Below are 13,394 nucleotides of genomic sequence, written 5' to 3'. Positions count from 1 at the left end.
GATACCAGCCAGATTCCCTTCTGTGTCACATTGCTTCTTGCTTCTGTGAATTCAGTAAGGCTTTTAAACCAACTTGTATTAAAATGCATTTAATATTAAAATATGAAACACAATAGTGTCTACATACATTTGAAAATAGCAACAAATGTATGTATGTGCAAGATCTATTACACCAAGGCATTCAATGAGGTGGATATCTTGCAAAAACTATACACTTCCAACTATAGGTTGGGAAGTACTGGTCTGGGTTATACTCCCCAGCTCCTAATGTTTCTCTAACTGTACTCTGGAGAGATCTCTACAAGCATTCGGAGAACAAAAAAAAAGCCTTTCACCCAGACAGTCTGTGTAGTTTCTTCTCCCTTCCTCCCTTCCAGAGAGGACTCTCCCCATACTTTGGAAATTGGGCTGAATAAAATACCTGTTGAATTGAATAGCAGTTCTCTACCCCTTTTCCTCTGGCAAAAATACCAATAGGGTTCAAATTTAAGATCTTCAGGATTAACTTGTACACATCTTTCTAAAAAATGTTTTTCTTCCTTTAAATACATGGCTTGGTAATTCTTCTTTCCTCCTTTTTCCACTCAAGTGAATAGAGAGCAAGACAGTTCTTTCTCTTCTTCAATTGTCCTGCATTGACAAGTTTATCCTCTACTGGACTTTCAAAACCTTTTTTACTTCCTTCTCTTCCAATCTTCTTTCTCCTCTCTTCTCATTCCACAAGAATCACATTAATAAATTGTCATAGATGTACAGAACTTTGAAATCTTAGAGATTGTAAGATTCAACCACCTCTCTGTAAAGATGAGGAAAATAAATTCCAGAGAAATTGTGACCACTGAAAAGCACACAGACAGTGACCAAGACAGAACTAGAACCAAGGACTAAAGCCAGGACTAGAATCCTTACTTCAAGTTCAATGCACTCCATTGGGACCATCATCTCTATTCTCTTCCCATCTGAGAATGGGATTCAGTCTTTACAAATACCATAGGCTTTGATAGGTCAATCTTATCTTGGATCCTGGCTTCTATTTCACTTTCTGTACATTTCCAGTCATTATCCCCTTTATTTCTGAATTCCTTTACTTTGTCATATTCACCAATATAATATAAACTTGTTGAGGGCAAGAACTGCCTTATTTGCTTTCATATCAAAATATGAAACTCAATAGTATCTATATACATTTGAAAAATAGCAGCACATTCATCTGTATATAAGACCTATTACAGAGACATTTAATGATATTAATAACTTACAACTATCCACTTCTAACCACAGATTGGCAAATATGTGGCTGGCAAAAAGTTAGGACTTAATAAATGCACTCTCTAGTTCTTTATCCATCATTTATTTATCTGCCTATCTAGGACTCTCATCATTATACCATGTTATCTCCCTTGTAAAAGTCCTATAAAACGCATCTAAACATCCTATATAGGTCATTTGCATGGTCCTGGCATTAGCTACCATGGTTATGCTGGAAAATAAAAATAATTTAATCACCTTACCTAACTGTTGAGCAGTCCAAGGGAAGTTCCCATCAATGAGGAATGAGGTTGTGAAAAAGAAAGATTTTGATTCAGGGGGGCTCTCTTTTGCACTGACTGGGTGAAACTATGAGCTTTGGTAGAGTTCTAAGCATGGGCTTAGATAAAAATTCCATGTCAGTAGCACAATGTAGAAGTGATCTACTAACAGAAAGCAGCAGCACCTCAATGGGGAAATAGCAGCTTCCTGGGCAGAGAGAAATGATAGTTGTGGAGGCAACACACTAGGACTGGGAATTGTAAGGAAAAAAATTTTATTTCCCCACCCTTTTGTTTATAAGTGTTTGTGGGGCAAGGACAGAGGCAGGTAAGAAACAGGGTCCTAATTCATGTAACTTTAGAATTCATGTGTTATCCAGCTTGGTTTGGCATAGAGAAATATAATGATAAGAACTCAGAACTGTGAGTTTGACTATATTTAGTCCATTTATGAATTGTGAGGAACTGAAAGACCACACCGAGGAGACTCTGAGCAACATAATGTTATCGTTTTATTGGATTCCAGCCAGAATATATGCTATGCTACATCACTCCTTCAGTGAACCTAAAATCTTAGCAATTGAGCTGCTAGATAGCACAGTGGATAAGAGTGCTGGGTCTAGAGTCAGGAAGTTCTGACTTCAAATCTGTCTTCAGATACTTACTAGCTATGTGACTTCAAATCAATCACTTAACCCTGTTTGTCTCAGTTTCTTTATCTGTAAAACAAATTGGAAAAGGAAATGGCAAACCACTGCAGGAACTTTACAAAGAAAATCTCAAATGAGGTCACAAAGAATAAGAAACTAAAATAAGTGAACAATAAAAATCTCAGAAATCTGAGTACACCCTCCAGCAGTGCAGATTGCAGTTCCTAACATCATTGTATCCTCTGCAACTCTTGTACAAGTCACCTCACAAATCTTCCACCAGGGTTCTGTCAAACATGCTTTCTTCTAGGTATCTTGATACTGTGTGGTAGTTGCTCATCAGTATTCCATGCTCTGGTTACATGATGCTCAGCCACCTCCTTTTCTGGTCAGGCAATCTTTTTGATGATATATTTTACATCATTTCTGCAAAATTCTTCATTGGCAACAAATTGTAACCTACTTATGTCCTCATGTACCTTTGCCATCCTTTCAGGGGCTTACACAGTCTTTGAAGACTGTGATGGTTCCTGCTTTGCAATCATACAGTATTATATAAAGAATGTTAGGTAGTCTAGTGGATAGAGTGCTGATCCTGAAGGCAGGAAGGTCTTAGATAAAAATCCAGCATCAGATACCTACTTGCTGGGTAATTTTAGGTAAATCACATACTTAATGTATGCCTCAGATTCCTCATGTGTAAAATAGGGGCAATAATAGTTTCTACCTATAGGGCTTTGTGAAGATTAAATGAGACAACATTTCTAACGTGCTTAGCAGAGTATCTGGCATATTAATCCTCCTTTCCCTCCAGTTTCAGGGAGAACTTTGAGGTTGCTTAAAGAACTTTGTCATTTCCCAAAGATATTACTATTTATTATCTTCCTCCTGTTCAATCCTACATCCAATTCATATCTATCATTTTTTTCAAATGTCTGAATGATTAGCAATCTGAGTATTAACGGCTTGTCAGAATCTGGACATCAAATATTCTATATCCACTTGATATGTCTTTGAAGAAGAGCCTCTTTTAAGGTGCTTTTCAGTGTTTCAAGTCTTGATGCAATTAGTACAATGACATCTGAAAACAGGACTATGGATTGGGATCTTTCATAACAGTAGCAATTTTAGTTTGCACATGTATCCAGCCAGAAGGTAGATAAACAAAGCTATCTTTATTATTGTATCTTTTAAGAAATATCATATTTTTCTGATGCAGAAGAGACCCAGCTGTCTTTAAGGTGTTGTTTCTCAGCTGAATCAAATGCATTTTTTAAAAGCTAAAAGACAATAAATACAGTAGGATTCTACATTTCTCTGAACCTCTCAGTTGATTTTATAGCTACATATGTTGTCTACTATAGAATATCTGTGCAAGTCTTCCTGTTTCCTTTTTGTACCTTTATCAAGGATGCCCTCAATGCATGTATAAATAATTCTGTAAAGATTTTGTAGAGCTGAGACAGCATATGGGGTTGGTAGTTATTTATATTTTCTTGCCTTGTTTTACTAACAATTCTCCCCCCCACTGGCATTCTTCCTTCTTTCAGCTATAATGAGAATAAATTATTTAATGCCCTTAAAATTGTGTCATCATTAGCAGATCTCTAGGTGTGTATTTGCTTTAATCCAGCTGTCTTCCCACATATTTTTAAAAGATCTTTTCTATTTCTTCATGAAACAAATCAGTCAGTGATGAGTCCACATATGCCTGGGTTTTGTTGTCATTGATAGAGAAGATACTTTGTTAAAGAAATATTTATTGATTATTTCCTTTCCATTATCTTCTGATTTAATCTTTCAGTGTCCCTTGAATAATTGGTTTTAATTGAGTTTCTACCAAGATTTCTTTAAACTTTTCTTACTACTGGCCATATGACTTCAAATCAATCACTTAACCCTGTTTGTCTCAGTTTCTTTATCTGTAAAACAAATTGGAAAAGGAAATGGCTATTTATATTTTTCCATCAACCTTCCCTATCATTTTTTCAAATGAGTTTATGTTCTTTTTTTTTGCAAGGCAATGGGGTTGAGTGACTTGCCCAAGGTCATGCAGCTCAGTGATTTTCAAGTGTGTGAGTTCATATTTGAACTCAGGTCCTCCTGACTCCAGGGCTGGTGCTCCATCCACTGCCCCACCTAGCTGCCCCCTGTTAATTTATATTCTAAATCTTTGCCCTTGGCTGTCATACCTCTCCATTTGGCTGGGAGTTTAGGTGTTTGCTAATTAAGATGCTTTTGAGATTCTTTTATCTCCTTGTTGTGATGATTGATTTAGACCTGTTTATCTTATTTGGAAAATAGTAACCATCTTTGTTGATGTCTGGTTTTTGTGTGCATTCAGTATGTCAAAAAATTAATTCATTATCTTTGCCGCTAACCCTCCTCTCTTTCAAATTCCTTTAATTTTTTTTTTGAGGCATCACCATCCTTCCATTGTCTCAGTTTCATAATCTCAGCATTATCTCCCTCAGCCCACATATCTAATCAACTGCTAAATCTCACCATCTCTATCTTCACAACATCTCATGCTAATAATTCCTTTTCTCTGCCTTTATAGCTTCCACCTTAATTTAGACCCTCCTCACCTCCTCTTGGTCATTGTAACAGTTTCTTAATTGGTCTCCCTGCCACCAAGTCTCTCACCACTCCAATTCATTTTAGTAAGTGCTGCCAAAGTAATTTTCCTTAAGCATCGTTTTGATCATGTGAGTTCCCTACTCAATCAACTTCAGTGGCTTCCTATTACCTCTAAGATAAAACATAAACTTCTGTGTTTAGTTTGTAAAGCTCTAGACATTCTGGCCCCAAATGATCTTTTCTGCCTTGCTAGAATTATCTCCCCTCCTGGAATCCAGTCAAACTGTCCTTCTCACTGTTCCTCTTTCCACAGTTTTCCATTTCCCTTCTCCTAACTTTATTATTGAAGAAAGAAAATTTGTGTTATGGGAATGTTGATTTTGTATAGCCTAAAAAAGCCTTTGCTTTCTCTTACTATTTTTTCTTTTTTGGAGGCAATTAGGGTTAAGTGACTTGCCTGGGGTCATACAATCTGTAAGAGACTGAAAGCATATTTGAACTCAGGTCCTTCTGGTTTCAGGGCTGATGCTATCTATCTCTATTGTGCCACCTAACTGTCCCTTTCCCTTCAATACACACACACACACACACACACACACACACACACACACACACACACACACACATATACACTGAATATATGTATATACAGAATTACCTTTTACTTTTTATTTTATTTTTGTTCATATGTTTCTCCAAACTTAAGAAATCTTTTAATGAATGTAGCCCAGTTAAGGTGATAACTCTTTAATTGATTTTCTGTGTTTTGATATATTTCTCTTATATGGGATCTATTCAAGAATAGAGGCTGAATGAGAGGGAGTAGGAGAGAGAAATTGTCATCTTATGAGAACTACAAATTTTGAGTAGTGGTGTTGTAGGTAGAAGGCCAAGCTAAGAGTCACATAGACTTGTTCAGGTCTCAATGTCCCAGTCACCTCTCTAAGACTTTAGTGGTGGGAGCTTCTTCACTTGAAGTTTTCCTGCATCTCAGGACCTCTCCCTTTGCTCCCACTACCACATACCAATAAAACCAGAGGGCCAGAGTAAAAGTAAGATTTTTAGCTTGAAACTCATTTTGGGGTTCACTGTTACTGCTTGGAATGTCGTTTCCTCTTCTTTCCACTATTTCCTTCAGGAAGCCTTCTCTTATTTACTCCACCTGATTTTGATTTTGTTAAGTCCTTTTCAATTATGCACTTTTTGTTCCATATGCACCAATAGTTGAACTCATTTAAAAAATAATTCTTCCTCCCCCCAAAATCCACCCTTCTTCCTAATGTCTCTTTCTCTTTTGAATACCACCATGCCACCAATAACCCAAGTTCACAATCTCAAGGTCATCTATCTTTACCTCATCCAACTTCCTCATCCCCCATAGTCAATCAACATCCAGTCTTGTCCATTGCTTCTCCACAACATTTCTTGCATCTGTCTCCTTCCTTTTAATCACAGAGCCACCAACCTAGTCAGAGGGCTGGAATATTATGATGGTCTCCTAATTGGTCTCTCTGCTCCTGGTTCTCCCTCCTTTATTTTATCTTCCACACAACCACAAAATGACATTTCCAAAGCACAAGTCATCCTCTATTCAAGAAGTTTCAAGAGTTTATTTCTAATATAATATATATAAATTCCTCTGGCACTGAAAGTTCCAACTGGCATTCAGTCTACCTTTCCAGACTTATTTCATATCACTCCTCACTCAATCTATATTCTAGTCATGGACTGACATATATGGCATTCTGTATCAAAAGATCATCGATTTAGAGCTGTAAGGGACCCTGGGGTAATCTAGTCCAAATCTCTCATTTAACAGATTAGGAAATTGAGGTTCAGAGATTTGCCCATAGTAGCCATAGCTACTTAGGATCTGAAGCAGTAACCTATTCCCTCTATCATTTTATTCTGTTATCTCATCCCCATTCTTGGAATGCTGTAGCATCGTATGCCCTTTTGAAATCTCTAGATGCTTCTAAGGTTTAATTCAAGTACCACTGCCTACACCAGGACATCCTTCAGTGAATCTTCTCTGCCAAATACTTTGAATTTTCTTATCTGCATCTATCCTATTCCCCCAGTAGAATTAAACTTTTTTAGGAGATGGAATATTCCTTTTTTTGCTGTGGAAGTTACCCAAGCAAATGACAATGGGTTAATAGGCAGACTTCTGTCTGTCTGGTTACATTTTATCACAACCACAACATAAGTTCTGGGTAGGTTGCATTTTAGTATCATGTGAAAAAAAAACCTCAATGAAATAAAGCTTGGAAGTAGCTCTGGTCCTTGCTAAGCATCTCTCCTCTCCTAAACCTCCACCTATTCAGAGTTGGAACCTATGATCTTAGTAGTTTAAATCCCAATATGACCTCATGGCTCAATTCTCACAGAAGTCCTGGGAAGAGGTCTTAGGGTCCCAGATTCAGAGACAAAAGGCCTCTTAGAAGTAATCCACCTGAATTCCCTCATTTTATAGATAAGGAAACTAAGCCCAGAAAGGTTTCAGATTTGCCTTAGGGCACAAAGATTATAAGGAGCAGATTGGTGTCTATCTACCTCAAGGTTAAATTTCAGCACCATTTTCATCTAGTATATCATTATATTTGTCTCCTGAGCCATTATAGTCACTTGTCTAGTGTTACTGTGACTTAAAACTGCCCTATTTGTCAATAGTTTAAGAAATACACACAAAAATAAGTCTGTAGCAAAATAATGCCTTCGCACTCAAAATGTGCTTGGGGACTGAGGGGCAATCTTCAGTACAAAGGCACAGATTTATGTGTTAAAAAAGCATATAATAGGGAGGATTTAAGCATTTTGAATGTTTTAATAATAGATAATGGAGACTTCTAAGGAAAAGATGGTACTTGTCTTTTGAAATGCAAATCTATATTTTGAATTTCTGAAAAGGAATATAGATTCATACATGGTGGGTAAGGGGGAAGGGTTGGGGAAACAGGTGGCTTGATAATGCTGTGGGATGGAATTATAAAGAGCTTTTCAGAAGACTGCTTTAGACAAAAAAAGGAGAGCTAGACAAAGTCTGTGTTTGTGTGTGTGTGTGTGTGTGTGTGTGTGTGTGTGAGAGAGAGAGAGAAAGAGAGAGACTATAGGATGAACTGATCAAGAATAGAGAGCTGAAGATACAAATTTTTTATTGATATTTTATTTTTACAAATACTTGTTTTGAAAGTTTCTCAACATTCATCCATATACATATGTATATTTTTAGGTTACAAAATTTCCTTCCATTCTCCCTTCCTGACCCCCCCCCAGCAGTGAACAAGCAGGTTAACATTGTACATACATATTTGTGATAAACATATTTACAGATTAGTCATTTTCTGTATGAGAAATCAAGATTATGGGAAAGAGATACATAAATATTTTTTAAAAGTGTTTATAAGATTCTGAATTGTTTTTCTTTTTTGGTTTGGTTTTATTTTCTTCCTCTAGATGGGGATAGCATTGTCTATAACCATTCTAATATGGTTGTCCTAGCTCTCTGAAATGCTTAGAGATGTCACTTCCATCAAGGTTGTTCATCTCACAGTGTTGTTGTTAATGTGTACATTGTTCTCTTGGTTCTGCTCCCTTCATTCAGCATCAGATCCTGTAACTCATTCCATGCTTCTCTAGAGTCCTATCTTTTATGGTTTGTTTTTTTTATTTGTTTTTTCAAGGCAATGGGATTAAGTGACTTTATTATTAAGTATCTGAGGACAGATTTGAACACAGGTCTTCCTGACTCCAAAGCCAGTACTCTATCCACTCTGCCACCTAGCTGCCCCCTATGGTTTCTTATAGAACAATAATATTCCATAGTGCTTGTGTTTAGCCATTCCACAAGTGATGGGCATCCCCTTACTTTCTAATTCTTTGCCATTACAAAAAGAGCTTCTATGGATATTTTGGAATAAATGGAATTTTTCCATTTCTTTTATCATTTCTTCTGGATATAAGCCCAGAATTGGAATTGCTGGGTCAAAGAAAATGAACTTTGGGCATAATTCCATATTTTTCTATAGAATTCTCTACCAAAAATGCATTAATATCCCAATCTTCCCACAACCTCTCCAGCAATGATCATTTTCCCTTTTTCTCATCAAAGCCAATCCGATAGGTATGAAGTGATACCTCAGAGTGTTTTAGTTTACATTTCTCTAATCAATAATGATTTGGGGCATTTTTTTCATATGATTGTATATAGCTTTAATTTCTTCATTTGAAAACTGTATATTGGAGAATGACTTGTAACTGTATAAATTTGATGCAATTCTCTATATATTTTAGAAATGAGACCTTTATCAGAACTCCTGGTTGTGAAGATTGTTTCTCAGCTTTCTGTTTTCCTTCTGATTTTGGCAGTATTTATTTTATTAGTGCAAAAGCTTTATCATTTGATATAGTTTGGCAGAGCCAAGATGGCATCAGGAGACCAGCCTTTCTTAAGTGCTCTCTCCAAAATATTTCAAAACCCTTAAAATTAGGACTAACTATATTTTCAAGAGACAGAACCTACATGAAGATACAGTGGGGCAATTCTCCAGCCCTTGGTATCCTGGAAAATTATTGGGCTACATAAAAGTCATAATCAGGAAAAGATCCTTTACTTCATTTTTTAAAGAATTTCTACAGGAAAACTGCCATGATATCCTAGAAGCAGAGGGCAAAATAGAAATTGAGAGAATCCACTAATCGCCTCCTGAAAGAGGTCCAAAAAAAATACCCCCCCCCAGTAATATTCCAGAACTCCCAAGTCAAAGAGAAAATATTACAAGCAGCCAGAAGGACACAATTCAAATATCATGGAGCTTCAGACAGGATCACACAGGATTTAGCAGCATCCACATTAAGAGCTCGTAGGACTTGGAATATAATATTCCAGAAGGCCAAAGAGATTGAAATACAACTGAGAATTAACTACCCAAAACTGAACATCCCCTTCCAGCAGAAAAGATGAATTTTCAAAAAAACAGGGAAATTTCAAATGTTCTTGTTGAAATGATCAGAGCTAATCAGAAAGTTTGATCTTCAAGTACAGAACTCAGGTGAAGCATAGAGAGTGGAGGAGAAGGGGAAAATATGAGGGACTTAATGATGATGAACTACATGTATTCCTGCATAGAAAGATGATACTGATAATATTCATATAAACCTTCTTATTTAATAGAACAGATAGAAGGAGCTTTTATAGATGAGGCACAGGAGGAGAGAACTGAATTTGAAGATATAAAATGGAGTCAATGGGTGAAAGGGAAAGGAGAGGTAGAATAGGCTAAAATATTTCATATAAAAGATATTTCATGTAGCTTTTGCAATTGTATGGAAGGGTGAAGGTGAGGGGGAATGAGGGAACCTTCATTCTCATCAGAAATGACTCGGAGAGGAAACAGCATGCACACTCAATAGGGTATAGACATTTAGAAGAAGAAAAAAGGAGAGAAGGGGGATGGGGGAGGGGAGGGATTGTGGGTGATAGAGGAGAGGGTAGATCATAGGAGAGGATAGTCAGATATAACACATTTTTTTTTACTTTTTGCAAGGTGGTGGGATTGGGTGGCCTGTCTAGGACCACAGGGCCGGGTGGTTGCTGGGTCTCTGGAGGTGAGATGTAGGTTTGGGGCCTCTTGGCTCCAGGGCAAGTGTTCTGTCTGCTGCATCATCCAGCTGCCCCACAGCATTTTTGAAGAGGGACAGAGTCAAAGGAGAAAGAAAATATAATAGATAGTAGTGGGGAGGAATGGATGGAGGGAAGTACAATCTGCAACAGCAACTGTAGAAAAATATGAAAGTAACTTCTATGATAGACTTATGATAAAGAATGAGATTCACCTGAGATAGAGATGATGGTATCAGAACAAAGACTGAAACACAATTTTTTCTCTTTCTTTTACTTTATTTCTCATGAGGTTTTATATTTTTGTGGGGGAGGGGGCATTATGTTTACCCTTAAACAGGAATATTTTAGTAATGTATAAATAAATTAAAGAAAAATTTTTTAAAAAGAAAGCATCCTGAAAAAGAAAAAAATAATGTAATATAGTCAAAATCATTCATTTTGTAGTTTATAATGTACTCTCTCTTTTTGCTTGTTCATAAATTTGTCTCCTTTCCATAGAATTGATAGAGTATTTCTTGGCCTATTAATTTGTCTATGGTGTGGTCTTTTATGTCTAAATCCTGTACCTATTTTGACCTTATTTTGATATAGGTTGTGAGATGTGGGTCTATGCCTATTTTTTTCCCATACTATTTTCTAGTTTTCCCAACATTTTTTGGATTTGTAAAACAGTAGATTACTATAGTCATTTACTACTGTTTCTTTTGTACCTATCCTAATCCACTGCTGCTTTATTGTTTCTTAATCAGTACCAGGCAGTTTTGATGACTGCTGCATAGTTTTATATCTAGTAGAGCTAGGCCACCTTCCTTTACAGTTTTTCTCATCCGTTCCCTTGCTATTCTTGACCTTTTATAGTTCCAGATTAATTTTCTTACTATTTTTTCTGGTTCAGTATAATAGTTATTTGGTAGCTTGATTGGTATGGCACTGAATAAGTAATTTAATTTGGATACAGTCATTTTTATTATATTAGTTCAACCTAACTATGAGTAATTGACATTTTCCCAAATATTTAGATCTGAGTTTATTGGGTGAGAAGTGTTTTATAATTGTGTTCCTACAGTTTCTGGCTTTGTCTTGGGAGGTAGATTCCCAATTATTTAATGTTGTCTACAATTACTTTAAATGGAATTTCTCTTTCTAGCTCTTGCTCTTGGTCTTTGTTGTTCCTATGTAAAAATGATGATGATTAATGTGGGTATATTTTATATCCTGTTACTTTGTTGAATTTATTGTTTCAAGGAGTTTTTTAGGTGATTTTCTCATGTTCACTAAATATATCATCACATCATCTGCAAAGAGTGAAAACTTTGCTTCCTCATTGCCAATGCTGATTCCTTCATTTCTTTTTCTTCTTTTATTGCTAAAACTAGCATTTCTAATACTATATTGATAGTAATGGTGATAATCCTTGTTTCACCCCTGATTTTACTGGAAATGCTCCAAGTTTATCCCCACATATAATATTTGTTGATGGTTTTAAAAGATACTATTTATTATTTTAAGGAAAACTCCATATATTCCTAAACTTTCTAGTGTTTTCAATAGGAATGGATGTCATATTTTTATCAAAGGCTCTTTCAGCATCTATTAAGATAAGATAATTATATGATTTCTGTTGCTTTGCTATTGATGTGTTCAATTATGTAGAGTGTTTCCTAATATTGAAACATCCCTGCCTACCTAGTATAAACCCTACTTGATCATGTTGTATTATCTTCTTAATAACTTGCTGTAGTCTCATGGATAACATTTTAAGATTTTTTCATCAATATTCATTAGGGTCATTGGTCTATAATTTTCTTTGTTTTTGGTTCTTACCTGTTTAGGTATCAGCACCATGTTGGTGTCATAAAAGGAATTTGACAGAACTCCTCCTATTTTTAAAAATAGTTTATATAGAATAGAAATTGTTCTTTAAATGTTTGGTAGAATTCACTTGTAAATCTTTTTGGACTTGGAGATTTTTTCTTAGGGAGTTTATTGATGATTTATTCAATTTCTTTTTCTGAAATGGAGTTATTTAAGTATTTTATTTCCTCTTCTGTTAATCTGGGCAATTTGTATTTTTGTAAATATTCATCCATTTCACTCAGGTTATCCAACTTATTGGTATACAGTCCAGCAAAGTAGTTTCATTATCATTTCCTCAATTTTCTTCTCATTGGTGGTCAGTTCACTCCTTTCATTCTTAATATTGTAATTTGATTATCCTCTTTCTTTTTTTAATCAGATTAACCAAAGGTTTATCTATTTTATTGGCTTTTTCAGAAAATCAACTCTTAATTTTATTTATTAGATCAATGATTTTCTTGCTTTCAACTTCATCAATCTCTCCCTTGATTTTCAGAATTTCCAATTCGATATACAATTTGGGATCCCTAATTTGTTCTTTTTCTAGCTTTTCATTGATCTCCTCTTTCTCTATTTTATTCATATAGGCATTTAGAGATATAAAGTTTCCCCTAAAAACTGCCTTGGCTGTATGCCATAAATTTTGGTATGATGTTTCATTTGTATCATTTTCTTGGAAATAATTATTGATTAATTCTGTTATTTGCTGTTTGACACACCTATTATTTAAGATTAAGTTATTTAATATGAGCAAACTATAAACAAACAAATTAACTCCAAAACCATCCCAGTCTTTGCCTAAGTCTTGTCTCTTTGATTCAGGTGGGGGTGTCATTTCGGAGAAAGTATGGTAGTTTAAGTAGTATAGTAAGTAGTTATAGTAAGTAGTTTAAGTCTAACTATCTATTCCAGTATTTAGGAAGTCACATTCACAGAAGATTTTTAGAATTTATCAATATTACATGCTTAAAATGGCAAGGTTTTGCTTAAATTTTTGAACTTCTAATTATTTTCAATTCCAACCATTTGGGTTTAGGCATGTTTTGGTTTAAAAAAATCAATTTTAGAACAGATTCCACTTAGCAAAGGGATCTGAGTATCTGTTAAGAATTCAGTGAAAAGATATTTTAGTCATGGAAAAGGGAAGAAGAACCT

Source organism: Macrotis lagotis, chromosome 8, assembly GCF_037893015.1.
Source record: "Macrotis lagotis isolate mMagLag1 chromosome 8, bilby.v1.9.chrom.fasta, whole genome shotgun sequence".
NCBI classification, from domain to species: domain Eukaryota; kingdom Metazoa; phylum Chordata; class Mammalia; order Peramelemorphia; family Peramelidae; genus Macrotis; species Macrotis lagotis.
Note: the sequence above shows the minus strand (reverse complement) of the source record.